Source organism: Schistocerca americana, chromosome 5 (assembly GCF_021461395.2).
Source record: "Schistocerca americana isolate TAMUIC-IGC-003095 chromosome 5, iqSchAmer2.1, whole genome shotgun sequence".
NCBI classification, from domain to species: Eukaryota; Metazoa; Arthropoda; class Insecta; order Orthoptera; family Acrididae; genus Schistocerca; species Schistocerca americana.
The window spans coordinates 665,984,112-666,009,677 of NC_060123.1; the positions used below are offsets into that span (position 1 = coordinate 665,984,112).

General features: G+C 45.8%; 1 long non-coding RNA gene across 1 annotated transcript in view; it reads right to left on the minus strand.

The window, feature by feature from the left end:
* Window positions 1–11,277: 11,277 nt before the first annotated feature.
* LOC124615631 overlaps window positions 11,278–25,566 on the minus strand; it is a 59,377-nt gene continuing 45,088 nt past the window's right edge. Inside the window, exons 4-5 of the long non-coding RNA XR_006979804.1 lie at window positions 24,310–24,475; window positions 11,278–11,292 (exon numbers count right to left, since the gene is read on the minus strand). This is a non-coding gene — a long non-coding RNA (uncharacterized LOC124615631). The remainder of the gene's footprint in view (window positions 11,293–24,309; window positions 24,476–25,566) is intronic.

The window sequence follows — 25,566 nt, forward strand, 5'->3', positions numbered from 1 at the left end:
TTTGCGGGGTTATATATACAGCAATAACATCGACACCATTACTGAGCTGAAAACAGCCATTCTGGTCATCGACAGCATCGATGTTCCGACGGTTCAGCGGGTCAGGCAGAATTTCACTATTCGTTTGCACCACATCATCGCCAAGGATGTCAGGCATATCCAACATGTCGTAACCTAAATCCGAATATCTGTAGTGACGTTTACCTGTTGACTAAAGTGTGTGCACGGCGTAGATTGTAACTAATTTACGTTTTTTTCTTATAGTTCAATAACTGTCACCCTCTAAGTCACTTGTCAACTCAAAGGCGTTCCGACTCTGCTGGAGTGATGCACCTTTGTAACAGGAACGGGAAGGTATTTATTAGGGAGACACAAAAGTCTTGACAAATGCTGGCCAATCAAAGCGCTGAGTGCGTATTTTTCAGTTGGATGCCCTGGGCAGTTTAAACACACAACAATCTCTTGGCTCTTCCCTGGCAGCACATCGAGCAGAAATGATTCAGACACTTGTATATTTGAGATGGGTGCATTCGATCACTTACTTCCAGCAACATGGTGAGATTACAGCAAGTGTCAGGCATTCGGGTTGGGAACTACACTGCAATTGAGTTATGTATAAATCGCGTACTTTCCACGTTGCAGTTTTCATTCCAACTTGTCAAAACTTTTATACCTTTCTTTTCGCTTTAGCTCTCATCAGAATACATGGTACGCCGTATCCGTTTCTTAATTAACCATCCTTAGATTCAGATGACTTACAAGCAGCTTCCCTGTATCGCAAGATGATATTTCAAAAGTGTTTAACTTTTTCTTGGAATATTTTTGCGGCATTATGTTCTGAGGAGATGTTAGACGTTTTAATCCAATACATACGTCTATCCATGATTAGTAATCTTGTGAGTAATGTTTATTCAAACATTATACTGCATTTATGATACACTGGTCTTCGCGAAATTATCACGTTGCACCTCTTCCTTTGTTCACGAATTCCACCACCTGTACCGTATATTCATGAGTGAATACATGAATTTGTGCCACGCGAAGTAGCCGCACGGTCATGGGCGCCTTGCCACGGTTCATGGGACTCTCCCCATTGCAGATCCGACTCCTCCCTCGGACATGGGTGTGTGTGCGTGTTGTTCTTAGCGTAAGTTAGTTAGATTAAGTAGTGTGTAAGCCTAGGGACCGATGATCTCAGCAGTTTGGTCCCGTAGGAACTTAACACACACACACACACACACACACACACACACACACACACACACATATGTGTGTGTGTGTGTGTGTGTGTGTGTGTGTGTGTGTGTGTGTGTGTGTGTCTATGTGGTCCATTGATCGTGACCAGGCCAAATATCTCGCGAAATAAGCATCAAACGAAAAAACTACAAAGAACGAAACTTGTCTAGCTTGAAGGGAGAAACTAGATGGCGCTATGGCTGGTCCGCTAGATGGCGCTGCCATAGATCAAACGGATATCAACTGCGTTTTTTTAAAATGGAAACCCCCATTCTTATTACATATTCGTGTAGTACGTAAAGAAATATGAATGTTTTAGTTGGACCACTTTTTTCGCTTTGTGATAGATGGTGCTGTAATAGTCACAAACATATGACTCACAATTTTAGACGAACAGTTGGTAACACGTAGGTTTTTTAAACTAAAATACAGAACGTAGCTACGTTTGAACATGTTATTTCGGTTGTCCCGATGTGATACATGTACCTTTGTGAACTTATCATTTCTGAGAACGCATGCTGTTACAACGTGATTTCCTGTAAATAGCACATTGATGCAATAAATGCTCAAAATGATGTCCGTCAACCTCAATGCATTTGGCAATACGTGTAACGACATTCCTCTCAACGGCGAGTAGTTCGCCTTCCGTAATGTTCGCACATCCATTGACAATGCGCTGACGCATGTTGTCAGGCGTTGTCGGTGGATCACGATAGCAAATACCCAACAGAAATAAATCGGGGGACGTCAGATCCGGTGAACTTGCGGGCCATAGTATGGTGCTTCGACGACCAATCCACCTGTTATGAAATATGCTATTCAATACCGCTTCAACCGCACGCGAGCTATGTGCCCAACATCCATCATGTTGGAAGTACATCACCATTCTGTCATGCAGTGAAACATCTTGTAGTAACATAGGTAGAACATTATGTAGGAAATCAGCATACATTGCACCATTCATATTACCATCGATAAAATTGGGGCCAATTAACCTTCCTCCCATAATGCCGCACCATACATTAACCCGCCAAGGTCGCTGATGTTCCATTTGTAGCAGCCATCGTGGATTTTCCGTTGCCCAATAGTGCATATTATGCCGGTTTACGTTACGGCTATTGGTGAATGACGCTTCGTCGCTAATTAGAACGCGTGCAAAAAATCTGTCATCGTTCCGTAATTTATCTTGTGTCGAGTGGCAGAACTGTACAGGACGTTCAAAGTCGTCGCCATGTAATTCATGGTGCATAGAAATATGGTACGGGTGCAATCGATGTTGATGTAGCATTCTCAACATCGACGTTTTTGATATTCCCGATTCTCGCGCAATTTGTGTACTACTGATGTGCGGATTAGCAGCTACAGCAGCTAAAACACCCACTTGGGCATCATAATTTGTTGCAGGTCGTGGTTGACGTGTCAAATGTGGCTGAACACTTCCTGTTTCCTTAAATAAAGTAACTACCCGGCGAACTGTCCTGACACTTGGATGATGTCGTCCAGGATGCCGAGCAGCATACGTAGCGCACGTCCGATGGGCATTTTGATCACAGCAACCATACATCAACACGGTATTGACCTTTTTCCGCAATCGGTAAACGGGTCCATTTTAGCCCGGGTAATGTATCACGAGGCAAATACCGTCCGCACTGGCGGAATGTTACGTGATACCACGTTACTTACACGTTTGTGACTATTACAGCGCCAACTATCAGAAAGCGAAAAAAGTGGTCCAACTAAACGATTCATATTACTGTACGTACTACACGAATATGTGATATAAAATGGGGGATCCTACTAAAAAAAACGCAGTTGATATCCGTTTGACCTATGGCAGCGCCATCTAGCGATCCAACCGTAGCGCCATCTGGTTTCCCCTTCAAGCTAGACGAGTTTCGTTCTTTGAAGATATTCCGATTGATGCTTATTTCGTGAGATATTTGGCCGGGTCACTATCAATGGACCACCCTGTAAATATATTTGCTTCATAAAAAGTGCTCCATTCACTTATACTAACATCTGTTCAGGAGTTTAGATATATAAATGAGCAATACCTGCAGTTATGTTTCATCAGAACTTTACAGCAATTCAGGTAAGGCGACATAAATGCAATACTTCGAGGCACACGGCGGCGTTCTCCGGCGGTAATCCGGAAGGATACCCGCCCTTCAATTGCCCTTTCGGTTTTAATGGAAGCGCTAGGTATATTGCAGGTGCCAGCCACCCTGAAGCGGTCCAGCCAGCAGCCAGCAGCGGTTCCTGACAGTGGCCATCAGCCAGCAGCCAGTGTCCAGCAGCGGTCCCAGCCAGTGGCGGTCCCAGCCTGCAGCCAGCAGTGGTACCTGCCAGTGGCCAGCAGCCATCAACCAGCGTCCAGCAGCGGTCCCAGCCAGTGGCGGTCCCGGCCTGCAGCCAGCAGCGGTTCCTGCCAGTGGCCAGCAGCCAGCGTCCAGCAGCGGTCCCAACCAGCGGCGGTCCCAGCCTGCAGCCAGCAGTGGTTCCTGCCAGCGGCCAGCAGCCAGCAGCCAGCGTCCAGCAGCGGTCCCAGCCAGCGTCGGTCCCTGCCAGCAGTGGTCCCAGCCAGCCTCCAGCAGCAGCAGCAGCATCAGCAACAGCAGCAGCAGCGTCCCTACTGCCGGCTAGCCAGGTTGCCTCCCCCGCCAGCAGCAGCAGAGTGGGGCTTCGGCCCCAGTCTCCTTCATCATTTCTCCATCCCTCGTACTCTGTGTCTCTCGTCACCTTGTCCGTCCCTCGTTTGCTTCTTTGTCCTGTCCTGTGTTCTTCCCCTTGTCACCATGTCAACCCCCACCACAATCAGTACAGCCACCACCACTGCCATAGTATACACATCTCCATTCGCCGCCGCCACCACCATCACGTGTTGTGCCCAATCCCCCCCCCCCTCAATCCATCCCCCCGCTCCTCACTCTCCCATCTCTCTCACTTTTGTTGCTCCATCCCCGGCTCCTCCCTGCCTCGCCTCCTATGATCCCTTCCCTCGACTCCCCCTCTCTGTTCCTTCGTGTTCGCGGCCCCCGCTAGGGTGGTGGCCCGAAGGGCCACAGCCCATGCTTAACTTTCCCCTTCGCCCCCTTCATCATCTTCATCGTCACCGTCACCATCGCCCTCACCATCTCGGGCGCCGACTCCAGCACCGGGACCTGCCCCTCCATGCCACCTTCCAGTTGCTTCCATCCCCCACACCTCCTCCGCCGCCACCAAACACTTCTGCGCCACCCCTGCCTCTTCTGCATCAAAAAAGGCTCCACCTCATCCCCCTTCCCCTGTCCAGGATGCCATGGTTGTCTCGCCGCCTGTCCATGCCCCCTCCTCCTGCTCCTCGTCCCCCTCCTCCTACCGCTACATCCTCTCCCATCCTGATCCTTCCTTACTTGAGGCCTGGAACCTCACCCTGTTCCTTCGCCAGCATTTTCCCGGTGCCCCCATCTCCCTCCTCACTCCTCGCTGTGATTCGGTCCTCATCTCCTCCACCAGCCCTACCTTTCACACAGATCTCCTTTCCCGCATGCCTGTCACCCGCTTTGGCTCTCATGCCTCCCTCACCCCTGCCCCCTCCCCGCCTCCCTCCCGCCAACCCCAACCTGTGCGTCGCCCGCCGACCCTCACCACCGTGATCACTCGGCTTTGTCCGACAATCACAGAGGAGGAGGTGTTGGCGGAGCTCAAGGCGCAGCCCCATCTGGAGGTGTGTGCGGTTTGCCACATCCACAACTCAGCCGGCCCTACCCGCCTTATGCGGGTCTTTTTTGAACATGCCCCCTCCATAGAAGGTCTCCTGAACGAGGATGCCCTTCTTTTTCACCAACGCTACCAAGTTGACCCTTCCCGTTCCCCTCCTCAATTCCTCCGCTGTCAGAGGTGCTTGCGGTATAATGCACACACAACATCTGAGTGCTGTAAGGCCCCCACCTGCCTGCACTGTAGACAAGCTCACTTCTTACAGCAGTGCCCCAATCTCCAGTCTCCCCCCCCCCCCTCCTGTAATACCTGTAAACTCCCTCATCCTACTTACTCCCAGAAATGTAAGGCCTGACCCCCTCCTACCACTCCTGAACTCATCGTTCCTGTCTGCCCTCTGGACGCCCCCACCCCTCCCGGCAATTCCCTTCGCCCACCCTCTACCGCTGAGGACATCATCAGATTCCTCACCATCGTCCTTCAGAATGTTCATCCTTTTCAGCGCCCCCACACCCTCCAACAGATATCCCTCGCCGCCCGTTCCATTTTCCACCTAAAAATGTACGCCACCTACTCCAACAACCAGGCCCATTTCACCTTCTCCCGTCTTCACACCCTTGTCTAAATCCCTGTCATGGCATGACAGCACCATATCCTTTTCAGCAACATCCGCTCCCTTCCCGCCAACAAGAACCTCTTCCTGCACACCCTTTCCACCCACCTCATGGATGCCTTCCTCCTCAATGAAACTTTCTCCAACCAAACCACACTGTACACACTTTGCCCTACCTCCTTCACCGCTCCGATAATCCCCTCCCGATTGCGCGTGGCGGAGTTGCCAGTGGTCACCACCGCCAGATCCCAGTTTGGCTCCAACCTCTCCTTCCTGACCCCACCGAACACCTGATCTTTAGTCTCTTCTTCCCCGGCCTTACCGTCACCTGCGCCCCCATCTATGTCCGCCCTAACGCCCCTATTCCCTTCGACTTCCTCTCTCACATTGACCGTACCTTCTCCTCCTACGTGATCGCCGCCGACCTCAGCATCCATAGTCGTTCCGCCGCTCAGTTACGGCGGTGGCATCGGTTCCTCTCCTCCCTTCAAGGTGAACTCATCCCCATCCCCCAGCACACCTGTCCTGAATCCAACTCCACTCCCGATTTTATCCTTTCCTCACCTAACCTCCTTGGCTGCATAACGGTGGATGTTCTGGAGCCTATTGGTAGCGACCATCTCCCTGTCCTCACCGTTTCAAACGGTCGTCGCCCCCGCTCCGACCCTCGTAATGACCCTCCTCCAAAGTACGTCCATGCCTATTCCCGTGCCAACTGGAATGCCTACTGGGATACCCTCTCCACCCAGGTCGTCACCACCCTGACGATGTAACCCATGCCGCCTCCTTTCTCCAGCAGACCCTGTCTGAGGCCGTCGAGGCCCACGTCCCTACTGTCGCCATCCAGCCCCACCATCCTACCTTACCCCCACAGGCTGTCCTCCTCCTCTGAGAATCCCATCGCCTCTACAGTGCCTTTCTCCACATGCGTGACCCGGACACACTATGACACCACCGGCAACTCCAGCGACACATTCGTAATTTGCTCATGGCTAAGAAACGCCGGGACTGGCAACAGACATGCATCCATTTAAATGCTACCCTACCTGTAAACTCGTCCAAGTTCTGGTCAGCCTTCAGTCTTCAGTCGCCTTATCGGAATTAAACCATCCCCCTACTATCCTCTTCTCCATGATGATCACCCCTTCCCTGACACCCTTAGTAAGGCCTATCACTTTGCCTCCTACCTCTCCGATGTCTTTTCCATCCCCGATGATCCCCAGTTCGATTACTCCCTCTTCCCAGATGTCCGCGATCGAACTGACACCTCTGTCCCTCCCCTCGCACCTGGTTTCCAGTACTTGGACACACGGAACTCAATGCCCCTATCACTACACAGGATCTCATTACTACACTCCACACAAAACACAACACCGCTCCTGGTCACGATCGTGTCACCTACCGTCACCTTTGTGAAGCTCCTGTCTCTTTCCTCTCCATCCTGGCCAGGCTCTACAATGTAGTCCTGTCCACCGGTTACTATCCTGACCTGTGGAAAACCTCCCATATCCTGATGTTCCTTAAACCTGGCAAACCGCTGTTCGCTGTCTCCTCCTACCATCCCATCAACCTTACCTCGGTCTTCAGCAAGGTCCTGGAATCTATCCTTACCTGACGCATCCACCAGCATCTCCGCCAGTACCGCCTCCTTCCCATTACCCAGTGTGGCTTTTGGCCGTCCTTCTCTTCCGACGACCTTCTCCTTCACCTCACTCATCTCCTTTCCGACCAGCTTAATTCCCGTCCCTCCGCAATCTTCTTTTCCCTGGACCTCGAACGTGCTTATGACTGCGTATGGCATTCCAGTCTCCTCTTCAAGCTCCAAACCTTCGCCCTTCCCATTAACTACGTCCATCGGCTCCTTTCTCTCCCACCGTCCTTCCTAAGTCACCATCCATAACACGGATTCCTACACCTTTTTTTCCTCCGCCGGTGTGCCCCAAGGCTCCATCCTCTCCTCCCTTCTGTACCTTTTGTATACGGCGGACACGCTGCCGCCGTCACCACCCGTCCACCTTCTCCAGTTAGCCGATGACACCGCCTTCCTTGCCCTTGCCCCCACCCTGCAGCGCTCCCAAAACCTTCTCCAATCCCATCTTGACTGGTTCACCGCCTGGTGCAACCAGTGGCTGCTCAAGGTCAATCCCTCCAAAACCCAGGCGATCATTGTAGGCAAAACCACCCCTTCCTTCCGCCTCTTTGATTTCTATCTCACCGTCTATGGCCGTTCTATCACCATCACCCCCACCCTTAAGTACCTTGGTGTCACCCTCTACCGTCGCCTCTCCTGGCCCCCCCATCTCCGTCTCCTCAAGCTCCTTTCCGGCCGTACGTGGGGTCTGGACCCCTCCACCATCCTCCACACCTATAAATCACTCATCCGCCCTATCCTTTGTTACGCCCATCCGGCCTGGATCTCCACCCCTCCTACCTTTTATAAATCCCTTCAAATCCTTGAACGCCATGCTCTCCGCTTCGCCTATTGCATCTGTCTCCCCTGTCCCCCATGTGTATCCTGTACGATCTCATTCCGTTCCCCCACCTCCTCTTTTTCCTTGAATGGATATGGATCCTGTACACCTCCCGCAAACTCGATCCTCCTCACCTGCTTGTATCGCCCATCCTCTTCCATCCCCCGCCCGCTGCTGCGCCTATATTCCCACGTCTCACTCGGTCTCCATCTCTCCACCCTCCTTACCCTCTCCCAAGGTGGCTTCCGCCAGCTCCGCCTCCCTGATGATGTCCTCCTCCCCTCCATCTACCCCTCCTATCAACATTGATCCTCACCCCCCACTTCCTGTGTCCTTTCCTTTTGGCACCCTTCCTCCCTTCTCTCTCCTTTTCCCCCCATCCCCCTTCCTCCACCCCTCTTCCCCCAGGCTTCCCCTCCCCCTTCCTCCCTTCCCCCTATCTCCCCTGCCCGTGGCATCTCTGCTCTCCCCTCTCCCTCTCCCCCCCCTCCTCCTCTCTTGGCAGGTCACCGGACTCGTACACGCTCAGTGGACTTTCGCGGGCCGGAGATCATCGCCCTCAGTGTCTCGTGTGTGTTTAGTGTTCTTTCGCCGTCACGCCACCACTGTTCACGTGTGTCGTCGCAGTCATCCGTGTTATGTGCGCCGTGTCAACAAGTGTTAAGTGTTTTTTCTCGTCCACCGTGAACGGCTTCATGTTTATTGTTTTTCGTATCTACATTTTTTGCCCGCCGTTTTTATTGTATTATCTGTGCCACCTATATGTCATATTATTGTACCACTCAAGGCTGAAGAGCAGCGTAATATGCTGCTGACAGCCCGCCTTGTATGAGGTGATTAAAATTACAATAAAGAAAAAAAAAGCACACGGGGGCAGAGAAGGCGTCATCGAAAATTATTGCTTCCACCACACAGGCTCTTAGTTTGTCAGATTGTTAGGCAGCGTTGTTCTCAAATGGAAAACACATTTGTGTTCCACAAACAGAGCCTATAAGATGCAATTTGTTACACTTTGAAGCAGAGTAGTATGAAGTTGGCTGTCAGTGGTCTCACGAAAACGTTACTTTCAAGTAACTCCCCTTTCATTGTGCTTTGCTTAAGTTCTGTCATTTCCGAAGTTTGATAACACAGATTGCGTTATTAATGGCACGTGTTCAGTATCTTGGGTATATTTCAGGGCACAAACTGGATGTATGATTGTGCAGCAACATTCAGGTTCATTTTCGTCAGGCGTGGCTCAATTACAAAGCACAGTTGATACCGGAATAATCTGTAATTAATGTGGCCACGAAAGATGCTGCACGTCATTTAGTGGGCAGTTTTTCACAATTCATTTTGGTGAAAACAGAAGTAAGATGCCTAAAGCTTTCCAGGACATTTGTGATGTGTACTGCTTAGCTGAATCAACCTGGTTATAAGTTCTGTAAGTCACAGCAGGAAGTTCCTAAGTACACGAAAAACTGTGAGTTCACTATTAAAAGGCAAAACTTGGTTTCACCAGCGATTATTAATTCGTGACCTGATTAGTAAAACCAAACTCGAAACTTAATTTGTGCTGATGATAATTTGCTATAAGACGAGTAACACATTGAAACAACAAAAAAAAGTTGGCGTATCACGGTGATAGATTGTTTCATTTCCTATTTTCCAAATTTCATAGAAGCTATCCTTCATGCTTTGGAACTTCCAGTCGGTATATTCACCTAGAAGTAAGACATAGTAGTCTGCAGCTTGTGGTCTTGCGGTAGCGTTCTCGCTTCTCGAGCGGGACCCAGGGTTCGATTCCAGTCGGGGGCAGGGATTTTTCTGCCTCGAAATGACTGGGTGTTGTTGTGTCGTCTTCTTCATCATCATCATTCAGCCCCATTACGGAAGGCAATGGCAAACCACCTTGCCTAATACGGTGGTGCGGGTCTCCCGCATCGTCCCCTGCGCTCCCCAGAGTATGGGACCCCATCATCAAGAAATATTATGAAGCTACTGAGATGCCATCCGACTTGTCACCAAAGAGCTGCAGAAATATTTACAGCGTCGGGCGGGGCGTAAACAGGATAAACGTTTTTCTTCATGACTTTGTCGTCAAACCGCTTGCTTGTTTTGCTCCAGACTAGGTGAGAAACCAGCCTCACATTTCATCAGACGGATGCAGGAAGTGATCTTAAAACTGCTCTCGGTTTGGCCAGTGTATCAGATCAAAGGTAATACTGCACGCGGAATAGAATAGCATAGCAGAGTATTATTATCGACGGTTGCAAATGAGAATAATTTTTTTGCAGCAGGGGTAAGTAAAAAGTCAAGTTAGTGGATATTAGCTGCACCCTAAATTTTCGAGAGTGAAATCTGAATAAAAAGTGCTGCTTATTTTCTGGTCGATACGGTAACTGTGGTGTCACAGCCAGACACCACACTTGCTAGGTGGTAGCCTTTAAATCGGCCGCGGTCCGTTAGTATACGTCGGACCCGCGTGTCGCCACTGTCTGTGATTGCAGACCGAGCGCCGCCACACGGCAGGTCTAGAGAGACTTCCTAGCACTCGCCCCAGTTGTACAGCCGACTTTGCTAGCGATGGTTCACTGACAAATTACGCTCTCATTTGCCGAGACGATAGTTAGCATAGCCTTCAGCTACGTCATTTGCTACGACCTAGCAAGGCGCCATTATCATTTGCTATTTATCTTGTGATGCATGTACCATCAGACTGATGTTCACCAATTATTGATTCAAGTTAAGTATTCCAGAAGCTGCGTACTTTATTTGCTAGTATCCATTACTTGTCCTGTTCCAGACCTCACGCCATCTTGCGTGAGCTTAAACGCCTGCCTTTCGGTCCCCCGTCCATTGTGGATTGGCTGTCTTGCCAGTCCACAACAGTAACTGCATTACCAGTCCAGATTGTTGTGACATGAAAGACAAAAGAAATATTCAAATACATTTAGGACATTTCATTGAAATTAGTTGCGTTACTATCTGAGACAATCCCCCAATAATGCCAGTAACATGGGTGCACATATTGTTGTCTTGTATTGATGACAAATTTCTGTTAATGGAAGTGAGGAAAGAATAGAAAAAAATAAAGCGGTTGTAGACCGTTGCGTTTTAATGAATAATTTATCAGTGCATTCATTACACAAAGATAAGCTATCACGTATAACCACAAGACGCTGGCTTGCATTTAGCTATGGGGCAGCATGGTGGCGCAAAACATTGCACCGGGTCTGAAGGAGAGCACGTCTGATCGTGCCTGCAAGGATTGCTTGCACATGGGTCCTTGCACTGAAACAGATAAAAAGCATATATAAAAGTTTACTGACAGAACTATGTCAACATATCACTGTGGTTTTTGTGGATATAATTCCTTTAAATTAGCATAAATACATTTTTTTTTTACATCTTCAGTTGCTCGAATGGCTCTGTCGCTGCGCTCAGTTTCGCCATGCTACCGTTTTCATCTCTATATACGTGATATACACAACCTATTTTCAGTATTCTAGACTTCAGTATGAATGAAAAAAGAAGAAAACGCGACACTGCTGTAATATCGTACAGTATTTATTGTTTTACAAACCATTTTTCCGCTGTTGCACCATCGTCAAGCAGAACGTCTTACCAAAATTTTTGTGGAAACAAAGATTTTAAGCTAGTGCGTCTGCAGTGCATCTCATCTTGTTTCCACGGAAGGTAATTCTTAATGTGCGATTTAGGACTAAAAGGAGATGGAGATTTCAGTAAAATGTAATGTAACGCTATTTAGTTTAGATAAAATATGTGGCACATTAAATAATGAACTACATGTTACATTACAACAATTGTTCTGAGAAGAAAAATGTGGTGTCACCGCCAGACACCACACTTGCTAGGTGGTAGTTTTAAATTGGCCGCGGTCCATTAGTACATGTCGGACCCGCGTGTCGCCGCTGTGTGATCGCAGACCGAGCGCCACCACAAGGCAGGTCTCGAGATACGGACTAGCACTCGCCCCAGTTGTACGGACGACTTTGCTAGGAAAGGTTCACTGAGAATTACGCTCTCATTTGCCGAGACGATAGTTAGCATAGCCTTCAGCTAAGTCAATTGCTACGACCTAGCAAGGCGCCATTTATCCTTTGCTATGTATCTAATGAAGCATGTACAGTAACAAGACCAATGTTCACCAATTGTGGATTAAAGTTAAGTATTCCAGCCGCTACGTACTTTTCTTTATAGCATTCATTACGTATCCTGTTTCAGATCTCAAGCCATCCTGCTTTAGTAGCGCGTGCCTTTCGGCTTCCTCTCATTGTGTCTAGGCTGTCTTGTCTAGACACAACAAAAAATAAGTTAATTAATATAAAGTAGGAGAGGGGAGGGGAGGGGAAATTCACGACCTAAGGAAAAATCGATGTGAGCTATTCATTATGTTATTAAACACCTAATAGAACGAGTGCATACCATACTATTGACATTTCTCGAAATATTCCAGTTGATTGAAAGTAGGTATAAACGTGACCTTAATTTTTAATACTAAAATAAGGAAAAATGCGAATGCATGGTATTCCTCACCTCTCAGGGTAATGACACGCAGGGTATGGGGTTATAACACGCTAAACAAACAGTGCATGCAAATGAACAATATATTATTTTTATTTTCATTAGTTTAGTTTATTAATTACATGAACTAAACTGTACTTAAAAAACATAGTTCAAATGGCTCTGAGCACTATGGGACTTAACATCTGAGGTCATCAGTCCCTAGAACTTAGAACTACTTAAACCTAACTAACCTAAGGACATCACCCACATCCATGCCCGAGGCAGGATTCGAACCTGCGACCGTAGCGGTCGCGCGGCTCCAGACTGAAGCGCCTAGAACCGCTCGGTCACAACGGCCGGCAAAACTGTACATCAGTGAACAAAATAATGAAGTTCTGTAAACATTTCTTATATATATATATATTTTTTAATAGGTGCTAAATGAGTTCATCTTCTTGGATAGCAAACACCATAGGTGTAATCTTTTGGAGCTGTTACGTTCTGTGAGACTACACCTACTACACGAGACACATCGGTACAATAATTCTCCATCTTTCCCAGACTTTTCACAAACTAAACAGACATTTTCTGAGAAAGCCAAAGGATCAATTTCATCCATTTGATCGTCATCACAAATGTCCTTTAAGTCGAGATTTAGGACATCGCTGCTGCTTTAACTTTCTAGTTCGCGTTTCTTGTTATATGAGCCTTTTATAAGTTATAGAAGTGTGCACTTACGAAGTGTGTGAGAGAATTAATGAGGCTGATTTTTTATCTACGAAAGTTTGTTTTCTCGAGCAACAACACTGTCCCATTCATATTAGTTCCCTACGGCAGCTGTGGGCCGGAGGAGTCGTTGTTTCCAGTCTTGGTGGCAGCGCTGAAAGGCTTCAGCTGGTAGAGCCTCTAACATGCCCGTCACTTTCTTCTGTATGTTCTCCAGAGTCCCAAAAAGACGTCCTTTTAAGATATTTTTCAAGTGTGGAACGATGGGATTGCCTTTTCAGGAGAGCTTCTGTAAAGTGTGGAAAGTAGGAGACATACTGGCAGAAGTAAGGCTGTGAAGAGGGGGCGGGAGTCGTGCTTGGGTAGCTGAGTTGGTAGAGCACTTGCCCGCGAAAGTCAAAGGTCCCGAGTTCGAGTCTCGGTCCGGCACACAGTTTTAATCTGCCAGGAAGTTTCATATCAGCGCACACTCCGCTCCAGAGTGAAAATCTCATTCTGGCACAATCCAGGTGTCTACAACGTGTGGTCTCAGTCGATTCACTTCTTCCCTGAGCCTTTCAAGGACATCTTTGTAAAACACTTGGTTGACAGTTCGTCCTGGAAGAACGAATTCTTTATGCACGATATCTCTAATGTGAAAAAAAAAAACAGATCAGCATTGTTTTGATCTTCTTTTTCTCGGTCGAGGAGATGTATCAGTGTGTCACTCCTCACATTGCCGTTTTGTTTTAGGATCGTACTAAAAATCCAGGACTCATCATCTGTGTTAGTCCTCTCAATAAGACCAATGCACAGGTATCCTACTCAGTTTCAAGGTTATTCGGCACCACTTTAGCACAAACTTTTCGCATGTGCAAACCTTCAGTCAAAATTTGATGTATGGTGAAAGTCTTTAAGTTTAATGGGTCACCCAGCATCCTTACTGTTAAACGTCCGTCTGGTCTCACAAGAGCACTCACAGATTCGACACTTTCGTCGGTTTTTGAAGTTGTAGGTCTCCCTGAGCGAGGTTCATTTTCAATATGTTCTCGGCCTTCCAGAAATCATTTATGCCAGCGAAAAACTTGTGCTCTAGATAAAGTATGTTCCCCATAGGTCCGTTTCAACTTTTTAAAGGCCGCACTCTCAGATTCCCCAAGTTTAACACAAAACGTGGTTCCACAACGTTGCTCTAGATTGCTCTGTTCCATTTTCGTAACACATAACAAAAAGAAAACTTCACTGATGGTTCTCTCAAAAATCACGTGGTGGCTGTACGGAGCTACAAGTCAGACTGAACATCAGGAAGGGATGAACACACCGCTCTACACAGGCAGAACAACACACCACTGCCAGACAGCTCGCACTGTTTTCAGTGTCATTACTTTTCTCAGACGCCTAGTATCATCTTTATCCTTAAGTTTTCTTTGTATGTTTTCTTCAGATGTCTTTTTCATAGCTTCTTTTTCTTTCTTTATTGATAACTCCGTTTGTAGTAGTTCCTATTCTGGGGTTGTTGTAAGGATGACTGACTTTTCCTTAGGCTTCCATTAAGCTTGTTTTGTCTTAGGAAGAACTTTTTTTGTTTTGGAATAGAAGATATCTCACATACACTAAAATGGTTGACAGCTGAACTTTTAATTGAATCTTTGAGACCTCTTCTACCAAAAGTGTAACATCTTCTCGCGATGTTCTAGGAAAGTATTATTGAATTTTTCGGGGGTATCTGGTTCCTTTGTGGAAACAACCACCTCATTCCCATTTTTTGCATTCGGGAGCTCTTCATCTTCAAGAACAGCGTTTCTGAAGGTGTCACATTGTTGTAAGCCAATATGCTGAAATTCGTCTGGATTGAAAGGACAAACGCCTCGTACCTTAAACCCCGACTGTCCTTTGTCCATAGTAGCAACCTTAATATATGTATTATAAAAAGTACAGCTAACTCATAAGATGTAATTTTTTCACGCACCCTTGACTTCATGTACAGATCATACTCTCGACTGAAGGCTGATTTTAAAGAGGGGAAGAATATGAAGTCAAGCAGCTGAAGCTTGTGAGAACTGTGTGGAAGTACACTACTGGCCATTAAAATTGCTACACTACGAAGATGACGTGCTACAGACGGGAAATTTAAACGACAGGCAGAAGATGCTGTGATATGCAAATGATTAGCTTTTCAGAGCATTCACACAAGGGTGGCGCCGGTGGTGACACCTACAACGTGCTGACATGAGGAAAGTTTCCAACCGATTTCTCACACACATACAGCAGCTGACCGGCGTTGCCTTGGGAAACGTTGTTGTGATGCCTCGTGTAAGGAGGAGAAATGCCTACCATCACGTTTCTGACTTTGATATAGGTCGGATTGTAGCCTATCGCGATTGCGGTTTATCGTATCGCGACATTGCTCCTCGCGTTGGTCGAGATCCAGTGCCTGTTAGCAGAATATAGAATCGGTGGGTTCAGGAGGGTAATACGGAACGCCGTGCTGGATCCCAACGGCCTCGTATCACTAGCAGTCGAGGTGACAGGCATCTTATCCGCATGGCTGTAACGGATCGTGCAACCACGTCTCGATCCCTGAGTCAACAGATGGGGACGTTTGCAAGACAACAATCATCTGCACGAACAGTTCGACGACGTTTGCAGCAGAATGGACTATCAGCTCGGAGACCATGGCTGTGGTTACACTTGACGCTGCATCACAGACAGTGTACTCAACGACGGACCTGGGTGCACGAATGGCAAAACGTCATTTTTTCGGATGAAATCAGGTTCTGTTTACAGCATCATGATGGTCGCATCCGTGTTTGGAGACATCGCGGTGAACGCACATTGAAAGCGTGTATTCGTCATCGCCATAGTGGCGTATTACCCGGCGTGATGGTATGGGGTGCCATTGGTTACACGTCTCGGTCGCCTCTTGTTCGCATTGACGGCACTTTGAACAGTGGACGTTACATTTCAGATGTGTTACGACCCGTGGCTCTACCCTTCATTCGATCCCTGCGAAACCCTACATTTCAGCTGGATAATGCACGACCGCATGTTGCAAGTCCTGTACGGGCCTTTCTGGATACAGAAAATGTTCGACTGCTGCCCTGGCCAGCACATTCTCCACATCTCTCACCAACTGAAAACGTCTGGTCAATGGTGACCGCGCAAATGGCTCGTCACAATACGCCAGTCACTACTCTTGATGAACTGTGGTATCGTGTTGAAGCTGCATGGGCAACTGTACCTGTACACGCCTTCCAAGCTCTGTTTGACTCAATGCCCAGGCGTATAAAGGCCGTTATTACGGCCAGAGGTGGTTGTTCTGGGTACTGATTTCTCAGGATCTATGCACCCAAATTGCGTGAAAATGTAATCACATGACAGTTCTAGTATAAGGTATGTGTCCAATGAATACCCGTTTGTTATTTGCATTTGTTCTTGGTGTAGCAATTTTAATGGCCAGTAGTGTATGGTTATTATGATAAGAGAGTATTTTTACAAAATTCAAAAATAGTATGTGAAATGTGACTGCTGTAATTATCTAAAATCGGCAACACCGGATCATCAACAATGAATTTTACATTCTTTGGAAATACTGGACCATTTCGAAAAATAATGCCTCATTGTACCAGCCACTCATGGAACAACCATATATCTCTCCAAATGTTCCATCTTTACTTACGTGATTTGACATTCTTTTCCAGGGGAAGATGAATAAAACAGCGCTTTAAGAACATATCACTGTATCGTTTTATCCCCTTTCCCAGGAGGTAGACTCACCTCCCTCTACTTGTTTAACATCTTTAGCAGCCAAAATCTCTCAGGCTTTTGTACGGTAATTATGTCTTTCACATCGATAATGAACGCTTGTCCCTCTCTAAATTTATATTTTTCAAAGACAAACTCAACATTTTGAAAATATACTTTAACCTGCTCTTCATTAAGTGCCTCTGCTCTATTAATCTTAGTTGCTTCAGGTTTTCTCAGGCTATTACTCGGGCAACTTTCTAAAAATGGAACTAGATAGTCCTTTCTAGCTAACCTAGATGACTTATCAAAATTGTTAGTGTTCTTGTTAGCCTCTCTTAATCAAACGCAATCTTTCGCAGCTGGATGCACCTAATGCCACAGAACAGCTTGGTCATCGTAATGATCCCTAATCTTATTTTCCTGTTCAATCTAAATGTGGGTTTTCTTCGAAGTTTTGGACTCTCGATACTTTTCTCTCTCATTCTGGTATACAGAGTAGCTTCATGAACTCAAAAAGTTCTGGATGCTTCTCACATTTTTCTTCTTGATTTTACGGCATTAAAAGCTTTATTCCTTCCTCTTGGATCCATTTTGCTTCCTGGATTTTTCTTTTATAATCTTTAGTCATCTGAAGTAAAAGAACTCGTTGGAATTGGAAACATAACCTACATCTTTTATTATCAAGAGGAAATACCATGTACTTGAACAGCCACATGCCAGTACCCAAAAGTGAGTTCGGTGACTAAACTAAGCAGAACTCTGCTACAATTAAGTGAAAGGCTAAATCTGGGGCTAGAACTTGATATGCAAAACGTTACACTAAAGCGACTTACAGCGGCACTTACCTTGCAAAATACAGCTGACAAAAATTACGTAAAACGCATTGAAAATAATTCTTTAAGCAAGCAAACTAACTTGCATGTTTTTAATCTCATGTGCTTTTCTACTTAGCAGAGCACCTATGATGCCTCGTGTGAGATGTAGTGTGCTTTTTTCACGTGGAGGGAATCAAAAGTTCCTAAATAAATAGATAATGCAATACGCAGTCTTTGTTACTTGGTGTCCGCTGTAACATCATAGGCGAGGACTTATATGACGCTGACACTGACATCTTGGTAACACTTTGACCTTCCACCATTTTGGGCCTACACTGATGTATATTTTAAGAAAAATCATGCCTTTATTATTGCCATATAGTTTCCAGGCAACATACAGCGACACAGCTGTAATTTACAAAGGTTATAGTATTCTGCGACAAAACCCATTAGGCATTCTAACAAAGATTTTACTGTCGAAACGTTGGGGACTTATAAAATTATCAGACAAGTGGCATGTGTTAGTGGGACTATTTCAGCACAATAACACTGCTTATCAGCTTGTAATACATGTAGAGAATTTCCCATGGGGTGGAAACGTGCTCACCGTAACTCGCAACTATAGTCATAGACCTCCGATCACGAGCAAAGAGCTTCTGTCCTACATGCAAAAATAAGGGAGGAAGAACTGAAATGAAACTTCACGAATTGTGAGGGTATGTTATTGTAGTGATTACAAAACCTAATCAAATTGACAAAGAAACTAGCTTATGAGTCCACTTACTATGTGACGTTCTACCACCTCTGGCCTGGGTTCCCGCAATGATTTGGTCGGGGAGGGTGTCATAAAGCTCTTTTATCCTCTCCTGAGGTAAGCTGGCGCACAACAGTTGTATCTAGCCTTTGATATAACGGATACTGCCATTGGGATGGTGTCACAAGCTAGTCCCACGTATGTTCTATGGTGGACAAGTCTGATGGTACTGCTGGCCACGGGAGAACCTCAACATACCCAGACAGTTCATAGAGATGCATACCATGTGTAGATGGTCACTGTCCTGATGAAAAATGGTACCGCAATACTGCCACATGAGAGGTAACACATGATGGTGCAGGATGTCCATGACATAGTATTGAGCCATCATGGTTCCCTAAAGCACTACCAGCCATAAAGTCATACCTAATGACTACCCACACCATGACGCCAGCAATGACGGCTCTAAGCCTCTCTGAAACACTGGAAGAATGGGACCGGTCCCCACGTCTCCGCCATACTCGCTGATGACAATCATCTAGGGTAAAGAAGAACTGTGATTCATCACTCAATGCAATGACACACCATTCATTAGCAGCTCATTATTCCCACTCGTGGCACAAACCCTAAAACAGCCATTTGTGATGGGATGTTAATGACAGCCTATGTACACAAGGGATAGTAATTCCCTAATACAACTACTGGTAAACTCTGACCAGTGGTGCCTTATGATACAGAATACGAGGTGCGGCTAGAAAAAAACCAGACTGATGCTGGAAAAAACATTTATTTACAATTATTTACAATTTCATGTTATCTCCTTCAATGTACTCTCCTCCTCGGTCTCTACACCGCTCCATACGAATTTTCCATTGTTTATAGCAATGCTGCAGATCATTTTCGGTAAGTCCATACATTACTTCCGTCGCTTTTTCTTTTACTGCTTCAACAGTCTCAAATCTAGTTCCTTTCAAAGCTGACTTGACTTTAGGGAAAAGAAAAAAGTCACAGGGGGCCAAATCAGGTGAGTAGGGTGGATGATCTAAGATGGGAATGTTGTGTTTTGCCAAAAACGTCTTCACTGACAACGCACTGTGAGCTGGGGCATTGTCTTGGTGAAGGATCCATGACTTTTTTCTCCACAAATCGTTCCGTTTTTCCGTACTCGCTCACGTAGGGTAGCCAGGACGCTAATGTAGTAATGCTGATTCACTGTTTGTCCCTCTGGTACCCAATCAATGTGCACAATCCCTTTGATGTCAAAAAAAACAATCATCATTGCCTTGAATTTCGATTTTGACATTCGTGCTTTTTTTTGTCGTGGAGAACCAGAAGTTTCCCAATGCATCGATTGGCGTTTAGTTTCGGGATCGTAAGTAAAAAACCACGATTCATCGCAAGTAATAACATTTTGTAAGAAGGTGGGATCACTTTCAGTGTTTTCCAGGATGTCAGAACAAATCATTCTTCGGCGTTCCTTCTGTTCAATTGTGAGACACTTTGGAACCATTTTTGAACACACTTTGTTCATGTTGAAACTTTCATGAAGAATCTGCCTAACATTTTCCTTGTCAACTCCTGTTAACTCAGACACTGCTCTGATTGTTAAACGGCGATCTTGTCGAACAAGTTTACCGATTTTTACAATGTTTGCATCAGTTTTTGCTGACAATGGTCTGCCAGTGCGAGTGTCATCACTGGTGTCTTCGCGGCCATCTTTAAATCGTTGAAACCACTCAAACACTTGTGTTCGCGATAAACAATCATCGCCGTACACTTGTTGTAACATTACAAACGTTTCACTTGCAGATTTTCCTAGTTTGAAACAAAATTTGATGTTAACACGCTGTTCTTTCTGTACACTCAACATTTTCCGACGCACAGACAAAACGTCAACTACTTAAAACAGACGCCACGGGCAGACTGAGTGCAGGAGGCAGATGAAACTCGAGCAGTAGGCGGAGCGAGAGTCACGTGACAGGCCACGCGACTTTCAGCCTTATTGCATTCGTTTTATTGTTTCACCAGTACTAGTCCGGTTTTTTTCTAGCCACACCTCGTATTGCATGGTATCCTTTACTTGTTCTCCGATGGTAGACACTGGTGTGAAGGTATATAATGTGTTTGGTGCACAATATGGTGATACTCCTATTTGGAGATCAGCTGTGCTTTACTGCAACCTTGATGACAAGTGGGCCTACCCTCATATTCCCACGCAGTCCATCGTTGGTTCACTGTCACATCTGAATTCCCCACACATTTAGATGTTGCATGATTCCAATAGCCAGCCAAATGGAGACCCGGAATCCAACCCCCTCCTAGCTCTATCAATATCACATCAATATGTGGCATTCTTGTATCCTTCACAGTGATTTAATCTGTCACTATTTACACTTCTTGTATGACCTACTGGGCCTGATAATAACACTAAAAACGAACAACACTAATTAACTGTGGTGACCATTCAGTGTGTAGTTGGGTCAGCCATATTTTGGACTGGTATCACGTAGAGGTGAGGATCGGCTTTCATTGCTGTTTGAAGGCCATGTAGTATCTGAACAAGATGTACCAACAGACTGTCCAGTCACATAGCCTACATGTTGGTCACGAGTTAATCGTTCAAAATGATTTTGCAGCACCACACCAGACCTATCTCTTGAAAACCTTCCATCAGAAGGCGGGAATAACGCAAGCTGAACGAACTATATTATTTGCTGACACGAGCTCAACTAAGGTATGCGTGGAACTAGCCATCATAGGAACCAATGGAAGTGCCCAGGAGGGCCACTGTAAAGACTGGAATGGGCTTCAGCAGCAGCATCTGTCGTGGGCAGCTTGCCAAACAAGAGTAATGGACATTGCAATGGTTCACCTACATCAGCCACAAATACGCTTTTTATTTCCCACTTTCAAGTCTGAAAACGTTTGCTGAGTGATGGAAGAGGGCTGGTAAGTGGGAAAAAAACCTTTCATCATTATTTATAAAAATTTATTTGTGTCATCATCGTAAAGCGTGCAAGACGCCGCAGAGCACGACGTGCTGGGGACTCTAGTACCTGACTGACCAACATGGAGGTAGTGTGGGAGAGAAAGAATCATCAAGGAACAGTAAACGCTAGACAACCCGCCCGCCGATGTTTTCTTGAGAATGAACAAAGTATGAATGTGTAAGAGCTAGTTTCGGCATCGTGTTGATGCCTAATTGACATAATACTTTTTGGTGCACCAGACCACAATAATGGAAACTAAACATTGTTTCATCTACGTGAAGGGTAGTTAGGTATCTCGACGTGCGGTCAATGTAAATGTATTTTTCAGAATGTACTCAACAGTTATTTGTTCAACAATTCTCTGTTTCAATTTTACATGATGAGAGTATTCGAGTAACTGTGTCTTGACCTATTATCCATTTGTTACAATACAGTCCAGTTTACCTTTCATTTAATGAATATTTGTGTGTAAGGAGAGATAATTGTTACTTACTTGTGGTGGTTTACGCCTTGGAATTGTTAATCGCTCGGAGCAGAAGAATTTTGTATATTGTGAGAATTACAGGTGTTTAGGCAATGAGATGCAAAATTAGGACCCCAGTAAGGCTTTAAGTACTGGATCTGTTGCAGCATAATTTAGGATTTTTTCGTTAGGCCCCTTTCTTTGGACGGTCCACCCGATTCATAAAACAGGACTGATAGTGTATAGGAAGTGAGCGCTCGGTAAGTGGAGACTGGACTCCCATAAGTTAAATCTAATCGTTCAGGCCATTAAATAGGAGAACCGACACCATGTACATGATGAATTCTGTGCGGCAGCATGGTATCGATTGTTAACCAGTGGCAGATTTAGATTTTATAGGTTTGCATTTCATAACAGACTGCCTGTATTTCGGTTATCGTTTTATTTTTATTTCACGTTTCAGTTATTTAAAGTAATAGGGATTACTCGTTATTAACTACTGCCCTAGCCCCTAAACCCACACGGGTTCTTAGATACGAGGGGGGACCCAAAAGAAACCGGAATCGTAATGCTGCACATCGTGTACTTGTAGTAGCAGGATGAGCCGCAAGAGGGTTGTAGTGGGAGCTGTGCTGAGTCATTCTGCCACCACGCAGCGTCACCCAACAGTGAGGAGTGTGGTTTCATAGGCACTTCTTTGAGTGTGCGTACAGTGCAGACGTGACACGAGGAAACGGTTAGTTATTACGAACAACGTGCGGCAGTGAAGTTTTGTTTCTTGCTCGGCAAGAACGCAGCAGAAACTGTTGCGATGATTCAGACAGCCTACAAAGACCATGCTGTTAGTAAAACGCAAGTGTACGAATGGTTTTCTCGGTTTAAAAAGGGAGAAATGGTGATTGAAGACCACCCCATTCCGGTCGACCTTCAACTGCTCGAAGCGAAGACAACATGGACAAAATCCGTGATCTCATCAGCGAAGATCGACACAGGACAATCGACCAACTCGAGAACTTGTCCGGGTTGTCCTGGAGCTCAATTCAGCGCATCTTGACCGTCGATTTGAGAATGCGAAGAGTGGCAGCAAAATTTGTGCCGAAGCTCCTTACCGGAGATCAAAGGGATCGTCGCGTTCAAGCCTGTCTCGAAATGAAGGACACGTTCAAAGATGATCCACATTTTTTCAACAAAATCATTACAGGTGATGAGTCATGGTGCTCTGGGTACGATCCAGAAAGTAAACAACGGTCATCACAATGGGAGTCACCTGGCTCACCTCGACCAAAAAAAAGCTCGACAAGTGAAATCGAATGTGGAAACGACGTTGATCTGTTTTTTGACATCAGAGGGATCGTACACTTTGAATTTGTCCCTGAAAACCAGACAGTAAACCAACAGTTCTATTTGGAGATTATGAAACGGCTTCGCAGAAGTTTGTCGCGAAAACGTCCGGCTTTGTGGGATTCTGGCGTGTGGTTGCTGCATCACGATAACGCTCCCGCGGACACGGCTCTCAGCGTTCGCCAGCGTTTGGCCCCAACGAAGACGACTACCTTGACCCACGCGCCCTCCGACTTCTTCCTATTCCCGAGGATGAAAAGAGACTTGAGAGGGAAGCGTTTTGCGCACGTGGAAGACGTAAAACGCAATGTCATGAAAGTGCTACCGGGTATCAAAGAGGACGAATTTAAAAGGTGCTTCTAACACTGGAATGAACGTTTGGACAAGTGTATTAATGCTAATGGAGAGTACTTCGAAGGAGATTAAGGTTGTATTTGAAAACAATAAAGTATATGCTTTCTAGAAAGAAATTCCGGTTATTTTTGGGTCCCCCTCGTATACAGGCATTGAGAAACATTCTTTGAACAGTTCACATGGAGTCTCAACTCCTACAGGTCGAGGGACATCTGGCCAGCAATCACCACATCAGAGTGGCTTTACTGCTCAAACTTCTGCCTTTCCTCCAGGCTTCTCCTGGTGCCAAATGTGAACAGGGCAATGCACAGTTTCTTGTGACGAGGAATACGCAAGCTTTCTTTGAAGAATCGTTGGCAGCATAAGTACAAGTTATGTTTGAAGCTATGCCATTGCGTTCAAACACTCTCAATTCAGACAGCATGGAGTTAAGTGTGATATTATGTACTGTTCTTTAATCCTAGGGACCTTTTTATAGACATGCATCTCGTCTGAATTATAAAATTACTTTTAGTCACACGAATCTTTTTTGGTCATGCAGTTTTCACAAACATTATCAAACGTTATAACTAGAGTACATATTAAATAATATTCTGTCTCAGTTTCTATTACCTTTTGCTGTGTTACATCCCGCACTGTTCCCTTCTGCTGTGCTACTATCTTCTCCTTTGATGATGATGATGATGATTCATACGAATCATCTGACGTGACAATGCAAACCACCAGCAAAAAGAGAATAAATTTCCCGAAGATGTTCATGTTGGAAGGAAGGCCGGAACTGCAAAAGATGATATAGTTTTCTTTGTTTATCTCGAATAGTTAGCATTTAATATGAAGAATATTAACACTATATAAACATAAGATATCGTCATAGCAGGACACCCTAAGGTAAAGATATTCCAGATGATATTAATTTTATGTATGTGAAGATATTCGTGAAAATCGTATCGCATAGCAAGAAGTACATACTTGTCACATGTCCTTCATGTAAAAAATATGGCTATAATTGAAACTTGTGGTAGGTATCTTCCGCCTCTCCTCCTCCAAATACAGAAAGCATAAACTCATCTATCCTAACCACACACACACACACACACACACACACACACACACACACACGCGCGCGCGATTTTTTCAATGTGAAAGTATTGCATCAGTCTCGGGAACCCGTCCCGTCGGCTTGTCATGCATTGACGACTTACTGAGCAATTCCTTTTTATCTTGAGGCTGTTGGAAACCAGCGAGAGCACTCCAAAGATAGGTTACCAGAGATATAAGGCAACTGGCAGGCGCAGTTGGTGGAATTTGGGTTGCAGAAGGAAAACAATAGCGGAAGAAGCTTGTAAACTGGAGATGCTCCCCGCAGCTATCTCAGAGCTGATGTTTCAGTTAAGAGAATTTGCTGGTACCTCCATAGGCCGTCTGGAAACTGCTGTAAGGTGCCACAGTAGATAGTGGCAGCATGGAAGCATATCTCAACATATGCAGCGACACCGGTTTTATTAATGACAACCCCAACATCAGTGGGTTGACAAGGGCTAGAGTGAGGTGGGAAATGGGCAAAACTGCTAAGGCAGCGGTCCTATCCCCGAGAAGGAAGTTTCCATCCTCAGGGAGAAGCAGAATCATGTTAAGCAATATTTTTGCTAGCCTTACAAAGAAGGGCAGTGATGATAAGCTTACATCTGAACTGTTGCTGATGAAGAAGGAGTTTGTTAGTGTGTAGGATCGAAACACCCCACCGACAGAGTAGGAGAAAGGGAAATACCCAAATGTAGTTGGCCGGAGACACAGTGTGGTGGCGCCAAGACTCACATCAGACTGGCCGTTGACTAAAGTACTTGTAGGGCTGGAGGGCCTCAGGTAACC